Raw genomic sequence first — 8471 nt, 5'->3', positions numbered from 1 at the left:
GTTATAATATATTTAGGGAATGTAAACCCAAATTAATTGTCTTTATACTGTCATTGCATAAACCATATCTGGTCCTGACTCTGTCTTGATCTTACCCTCCCAACCTCTTGGACTCCGTCTTGTTTTTGGACTCACCCCTTGTACTCGGTCTTGACTCGTACTCTTCTTGACTCGACTGGACTTTTATTGACTCCTGTCCTGTAGTTTTAGCATTCCTTTTATCTTTGTTAGGTTTGACATTGTACAACTTTGTCCAGGACCGCATATGTAAAAAAAAAAAGCCTTTTTTGGCTAGTTCTGGGAATAAAAAAAAAACCATGTGTGGACCAAACCTTTTAGGACGTGGTCTTGTTTTGGCACTCGACTAACCTTCTTCTTGTCTGGGACCGACTAGTCCTGGTCTTGGACTCAACTAAGGTGGTCTTGACTACAGCCCTGTGTTATATATGTGTGTGTTTTCATTTGTTCTCGTTCTGCCGCCATAACATCGAGCGCTATACAACAAGATGTTTTCTTTTTAGATAACAGACGTTGAGAGTTTCCTTTGGGGACGTCGTTAGAAAATGGGAAATAGAAGTGGGAAAGATTTTATAAATTGCATATGTTTAAAATGCGATAACATTTTATCGTGCCCAGTATATCGTGCTGATATCGTATCTGCGAGATCGGTGTGTGTGATTCCGAGCTGATTTACAAACTGGAGACGGAGGTTTAAGACTTCGCCGGGGGTAGTTAGATCAAGTTTCATTATGGGAATGTAGATGCGTGACCGGGGAGCTCAACCCATAATTGTTTTTAACGCTTCTTTTTTTAATAGGTATAAACGTGTTGTAACTGGTTTAGTTAATGCCTGCATAAATGTGCCAAGCGCCATCTGCTGGCGTCACCCACTCGATACGCCGCCGGTCAACTTAGTGGCATTGTTGGGTAATCCACAGCAGAATCTCGACAACGCTGTGTAATTCCCTGTTACTGCCTTCAGAAGACAAAGTATTTAAAATGTGTTTAAAAGCCCGTCATACATGTTTCCAGTTCACTGCCTTATGTTTGTACGTAGTTTCACAATGAATGCCGTTAGTTTGGCGTCGGTGAGGCATTACGTTTGAATTTATAGCGAATAGAAACACTACGTTACATAGCTTCTTACGCTATTCTCTCGGCTAACTCACTCTGTTTTTGGTGTTGTGTGGGGGTGTGTGTGTGTGTGTGGTGGTGTGTGTGTTGTGTGTGTGTGTGTGTGTGTGTGTGTGTGTGTTGTGTGTAGTCCTCGGGTCCGTTGTGTCGACTGCGCGCCCTGACTGCCTGATTTCCCTGTACGCAACGCACATACTCAACCCAACCCACGAGAACTGGCGGTAGAGGACCGTCACAGTGGTCCCGAAACGTCTCATGGCACAAAACGGTGCAATACCGATCAACAGAGATCCTACCCGTGACAAGAAAAATGTGTTTTACTTTTATTTCAGACAGTTTGACGCCCAACGAAACCTTCATCCTTCTCTACATAATAAAACCTAACAGGCAGCGTATCTTTCCAGTGTAATGTAAGTCGAGTCACGAGGAAACCCGGCTTCAGGCTGTCGGTGCTGTACAGCGCTGTGTTTTGAATACGATCCCACTGTATTTCGTTTCCACTCTGCATTTTATCCCTCTGTTCGTCCTCCAGCGTCTGAGCCATTTTAAGCGCTAGGTGTCGGTATCTTGAAAAAACCCACCGGTCGGACGGGTACTTCGTCAGATCGACAGGGCAGGAACGGCAGAGCATCTGAATGTTAAAGTCCTCCTGTTCCTTATCCCATTATGTGTTTCATACACACACACACACACACACACACACACACACACACACACACACACACACAACACACACCCACACACACACACACACACCAACACACCACACACACACACACCACACACACACACACACACACAACACACACACACCACCACACACACACACACACACACACACACACACACCCCACACACCACACACACACACACACACACACACAACACCACACAACCACCCACACGCACGGGACTCATGGAGGACGTTTTTGGATGATGTTCACATATTTCTACATTCGGATCTGTGGCTGAGCCAGCTGGCGCTGATCATCGGCTTTTAGATCCCCCCCCCCCCCCCCCCCGCCAAAGAGATGGAGCCCCCAACTGAGCTAATCTGTCGTATCAGACGCGTGGCATATCTACAACACTGCGTGTGGTGTGTGTGTGGTGTGTGTGGGGGTGGTTGGTTTGTTTTTGTTTGAGAACCCCCAATTCAATCGTTATGAGGCTAGAAAACGTTTTTTGGGTGCATGCAGCGATGTTTACAAGTGTTTAATTTAGACATCTGCTTATTTACATCCTTGAAATATATGGAACATAGTGTGTGGTGTGTGTGTGTGGGTGTGTGTGTGTGTGTGTGTGTGTGTGTGTGTGTGTGTCTATGTGTTTTACCTTTTCTTCATTAATCCTATCTTTACTCTCTCTAATCCTAAAAATGTCATCAAAGACCCTGAGATTGTGTGTGGATGCTCGATATTTCTAGTCAATGCTCATATTCTGCAATCTCATTGTCAATGCTCATATTCTAGTCACTGCTCAGAGTCTAGTCATTGCCAACTATTCTAGTCATGCTCAATTATTCTAGTCAATGTCTCGATATCTAGTCAATGCCAATTCATTCTATTCAATGCTCAATATTCTAGTCAATGCTCAATATTCTAGTCAATGCTCGATATCTGTCAATGTCCAATATTCTAGTCAATGCTCGATATTCTAGTCAATGCTCGATATTCTAGTCAATGCTCGATATTCTAGTCAATGTCCAATATTCTAGTCAATGCTCAATATTCTAGTCAATGCTCAATATTCTAGTCAATGCTCGATATTCTAGTCAATGTCCAATATTCTAGTCAATGCTCAATATTCTAGTTCAAATGCTCAATATCTAGTCATGCTCATATTCTAGTCAATGCCTCGATATCAAGTCAATGCTCGAGATATTTATTCAATGCTCGATATTCAGTACATGCTCAATATTCTAGTCAATGCTCGATATTCAGTCAAGTGCATATTCTCGTCATATGCTCGTATTTCTAGTCATGCTCGATATTCCACAAGTCCAGGACGGAACTGAAAACACGAGAAAATCCAGTCAGTTTACCAAAGACAGCCCCAAATATCTCCTCTACACACCAAGGACAACAAGATTCATCTTGGAAAAGGAAATCATAATAATAGACACCATTTAGACAGCATGCCTTCTCTGCTATTTTTATATTATTTATCCTTTATAACGCGATAACGCCGAGAAGAAAGGCATGGCTTATGACTGCATGGTGCCTGGAGGCCCGCCGCTCGCTCGGAACATACCAACTCTACAATGCAGGGGGGGGCTCAGGTGACTCACACAGTTTAAAAGCTCCATGCAGCCAAAAAGAATACTCTTATAAACTAGCCATCCGCCACACGTAGATACGGTTCACATTAACATTAATAACATGGATAGAAAAATTAGTTTACCACAGGTTACTGTCGCTGTTCTAACTCCAGAGGTTAACAGGAGATTTTGAGGAGAATGTGATTTTGAACATAATGGCTTGATAAATAAACCAGTATACACAGGCAACATTTAAGGTCCGTCTTTGCTAAAATAATTAGCATATAGTCTACCGTGACGACGCGCAACGCACCCGTCACTGCATATTTGCCTCATCTGGTGCAGCCCTTACAGGTATCAGCTGATCCCAAACCACGTCCAGCCTCAGCTCTGTGCCACTCACAGCGTCCTTGTTTGGTTCCCCCCCCCCCATCTTGTGAGCCCCCGATGCTTTGCACACCCCCCCCACCCTCATAGGACTGTGTGAACAGCAGCTCCCAGCACATCACACTTATTGCCCCCTATCTGCTCCAGCCAGAGGCAGCGAGCGGAGTAACAAGTCTGTCTTCGAAGACATGTCCACCTCGACCAGCTCTGGAAGACGGGTCGCTCCCTGAGGAGCTGGTGACGGAGCCTGGAACACCACTCAATATTATCTGCAATTCTTCTGTTTATATTTAAAAAAGGAAGGATAATTTGCAATGGGTCTCGTAAAGGAGAACTTTTAACCTTTAACCCTGACTCTACATACCAACGCACACTTGGAGTAACGCCGACCCACACGATCCATCGCTTCCCAACGGAGAGGGTCTGACTTCACAGCACTCCAAGAGGGGGGGGTTCTCGCTAGAGCAGGGGAGGGTGGTGTGTGTGTGTTGTGTGTGTGTGTGTGTGTGTGTCTCATCATCTGGCATATGAAAGAATACATGGCAACGTGAATAAAAACAACAAGACTCTGTCACAGATGACAGAGAGGTCACAGGAGACGTGTGGTGACGACACACACACACACACAACACACACCCACACACACACACACACACACACACACACCACACACACACAACACACACCACACACACACACACACCCACACACACACCACACACACACACACACACACACCACCCACACACACACACACACCACCACACACACAGGGAGAGAGGAGACACCCGCGATACACACCACACGCGATATACGACAAGAGAGACTCAGAGAAGAGAGAGAGAGAGAGAAGATACGCTGACGTCATTTCTTACATAAAAGTGGGAACAAGCTTTTCCCCATAAGTATAAGAATACACACAGTATGTGCAGCTCTCTTGGCGGCTGGATGCTGACGCTGCTGGGCCGGCTGTATCCACCCCCCCCCCCCCCCCCCCCGCCTGCACCTTGACACTGCAGAATTCCCATAGGCCAAGAACAGCCTGGGGCGGGGGGGGTGGGGGGGGGTCTTCATGCAATATCACATTTTCATAATGAGAGCCAATGAGCTAATCCCTGCTGACAGAGTTATGGAGCAAGAAGAGCGTATGGCGGCGATACTGAATGTATTAAACAGCCCCCCCCCGCACACAGTGTGTGTGTGTGTGTGTGTGTGTTGTGTGTGTGTGTGTGTGTGTTGTGTGTGTGTGTGTGTGTGTGTGTGTGTGTGTGTGTGTGTGTGTAGCATACTGTGTGTATGTTATATATTGGTCAGCATTACGGTAGAAAGCTTCACGTGGAGGTTCGCTGCTGAACTCCCATCGTGACCTTAGATTCTTCTGGTTTACACACTACGTTTTTAATTAGACTTAGTGTGTGTGTGTGTGTGTGTGTGTTGTGTGTGTGTGTGTGTGTGTGTGTGTTTGTGTGTGTAGTGTGTGGTGTGTGTGTGTGTGTGTGTGTGATACAGACAACATCCTATAGAAAATGCCATTGACCATGCAACATGAGGGCCAGAGGCAACATGAGACAACTGGAGGCACATGAGGGCAACATGGGGGGCAACATGGGTGCAACATGTAAATGTAAAGGTAAATGTGCTTTATGTATATAGCGCTTTTCCAGTCTTAACAACTCTCAAAGCGATTTACATCTACAGAAACTCACCCATTCACACACATTCATAGACTGGCCGGGGCTGCCGTACGCGGTACCACCTGCTCATCAGATAAACACTCACACATCATTCACACTCCGATGCGCAGCACCGGGGCACTCGGTGTTCAGTGTCTTGCCCAAGACACTTCGACAATGACTGAAGGGCGGGGATCGAACCACCAACCTTCCGATTGGCAGCAACCGCTCTACCACTGAGCCACAGCCGCCCTGGGTGCAACATGAGGACAACATGGGGCAACATGGGGACACAGGGCACATGAGGACAACATGAGACAACAGGGGACAACATGGGGCAACATGGGACAACTAAGGGCAACATGAGGGCAACATGAGGGCACATTGGGGCAACATGGGGTTAGTTTTATTGTTAATCCGTAGTTTTATGATACTTTCTCATATCTATAGATCTGGCTTGTCAGGATGTCGTAGTGCAAAAAATATATATATTTTATACCAATATTACTGAAAGAAAATCAAAAACCGGCACATATAAAATAATAACTAACTAAATAGAGCCAAGTAATTTTCTATTCATTATGCTATTTTTTTTTAGCATATGAAACTATCCCTCAATCTTCTTTAGTGTAACTCTAGTTCCCAGATTAACTTGAATATACCTCACATAAGGTTTTGTATTTTGGAGGAATCTCTATAAACCAAGTTGCCACGTTCAAGAGAGCTACACATTAAGTGGAATAATCAAATCTAATGACTTTTTAAATTTTTTCCAGGAAAAGAATACACTTAAGACCAAATGTGTGATGAATTTGTGAAAACTTACACTAATAATACTAAATTAAATGTGACCTTTAAATCATCCTCATGAGAAACCCAAATGTCATCCGAAAGGTGTGATGTCATCAGAGCTGGAGGCATTCGTTTTTTTTGCTCAAGGGCACTGTGTGCATCGGGATTCTAACTGCCGGTGATGTTTCAGGGTTAAAGACAAGCAGAGGAAGTTAGCTGCTGAAAACCAATTAATTGCAAAGAGACTGTCAATCTCCCTGTAACGCCTGCGGGGGGAGGAGGGGGGGTGGGGGGGCGTCTTAGGCTGTAGGAACTCACAGCACACACGGCCGAGGTCCTGGTCTTGAGTACACTCACACCACGTCAAACATGTGTGACGTAGACACACCACTGCTGAGGACACTGCATTGACTTCCATTATTCTGTACAGACAAGCTGCGTAACCGTAACAACCCCCAACTTGTGCCAACACCAGACCTTACCCACACCTGATCTCACCAACACGGGGCGACATGAGCAACACAAGGGCAACACGGGGCAACACAAGTGACAACCATGAGGCGACATGAGGGAAACACGAGGACGCATGGGGGCCACGGACGACAGGGGCACGGGGCGACACGAGACAGCACAAGGCACACAGGACAGCACAAGGCAACACGAGACACACGAGGACAACACGAGGGCAACAAGGGCAACAGCAGGCAAACAGGAGGGCAGCACAATGGCAACCGATGACACACGGGCGACACGAGACAGCACAAGGTCAACAGAGGAAACAGAGGGCAACAGGGCAACGGAAGACACACGGGGGCAGACACAGGGGCGACACGGGACAGCACAAGGCAACAGGACAACACGAGGGCAACACGAGGACAGCACAAGGGCAACACGGACAACAGGGGGGGGCGACACAAGGAGCACAGGCAACAGAGGAACAACACGGGGCGACATAAGACAATAAGGCGACATGGGACAACATGGGACATATGAAGACAAACATGAATGCACACATGAGGACAACATGAAACAACACAGGACAACATGAGGACAACACACATGAGACAACAGAGGAGTGAACACAGAGAGAGCAACATGAGGCAACAGACAACAAGCACATGGCAACATGAGGAAAACATGAAGACAGACACCATGAAACAACATGAGACACCATGAAGACACCATGAAGACAACATAAGACACATGGACAACTGAGACAGTGAAGACAACATAAACAACATGAGGACAATGAGACAACAGAGACAAAGGACAACTGGGAAGACAACATGAGGACAACATGAAACAACATGAGCAACAATGAGGACACTGAGACACTAAGGACATCCAACATGGACCATGAGGGTTAAAATCATTTCCAAATGGTAAGAACAAACTGCGTTAGAGCTGAAATAATTTTAAATAACAAAAATAAAACTCAGATTGATATATTCATTCTTCAATAATGAAAACATCAAATAGAGTCAGTAGACTACGTGATCACTAAGTAATATCTTGTGTATTAAAGCCAACTGAGAACAGATCCATAAGTCAGGGGTGGTAAATACGATAGCAGCCTCTACCTAAAACTGGGATCACTGAATTAACACTTCACTTTAATGTGTGCAGTTCAGAGACAAAAAAAAAAAAAAAAGTTAATCAAATCAATCCACAACATTTAAGATCCTGGTTTGTGATCTTCCAGCTGACTGCTCACCCTGCATTAACGCCCCCCCCCCCCCCCGTTAAGACTGACCCAGGTCAGCTGAGATAAACGCCAAGGTCTTATCTAAGAGCCAATCTATGTTCACGGACCATTACACCTCTCCTCAGCTGCTGATTGGCTGCTGAGGTCACGTCAAACCGGATCCTGGACTTCCTGTGACCCCCCCCCCAGCAGTCCTGCAGAAAACCTTGGATTATTGAGTCCAGCTGCTGACCAGGATCTGAACCTCGAAACCTCCGATTTATTGAGTCCAGCTGCTGGACCAAGACCTCAAACCTTCAATGTTATGAGTCCAGCTGCTGGACCACGACCTCAAACCTTCGATGTATTGAGTCCAGCTGCTGGACCAAACCTCAAACCTCGATGTATTGAGTCCAGCTGCTGGACCAAGACCTCAAACCTCGATGTATGAGTCAAGCTGCTGGCACCAGGATCGGCAGAGCGGTTTAAAGTCCCCTTATAGAAACTCCTAAAGATCCTGCAAAGAGGCGCCCAGAGCTCATTT

The 8471-nt window shown here is 46.0% G+C and overlaps 1 protein-coding gene across 1 annotated transcript in view; it reads right to left on the bottom strand.

The window, feature by feature from the left end:
* The window catches only part of LOC116706523 (exostosin-1), a 321262-nt gene that overhangs the window by 293637 nt on the left and 19154 nt on the right, over positions 1-8471 (bottom strand). The gene's annotated exons all lie outside the window — the stretch shown is intronic.

Source organism: Etheostoma spectabile, chromosome 18 (assembly GCF_008692095.1).
Source record: "Etheostoma spectabile isolate EspeVRDwgs_2016 chromosome 18, UIUC_Espe_1.0, whole genome shotgun sequence".
In the NCBI taxonomy this organism is placed as follows: Eukaryota; Metazoa; Chordata; class Actinopteri; order Perciformes; family Percidae; genus Etheostoma; species Etheostoma spectabile.
This window is presented reverse-complemented; position numbering and strand designations above follow the sequence as displayed.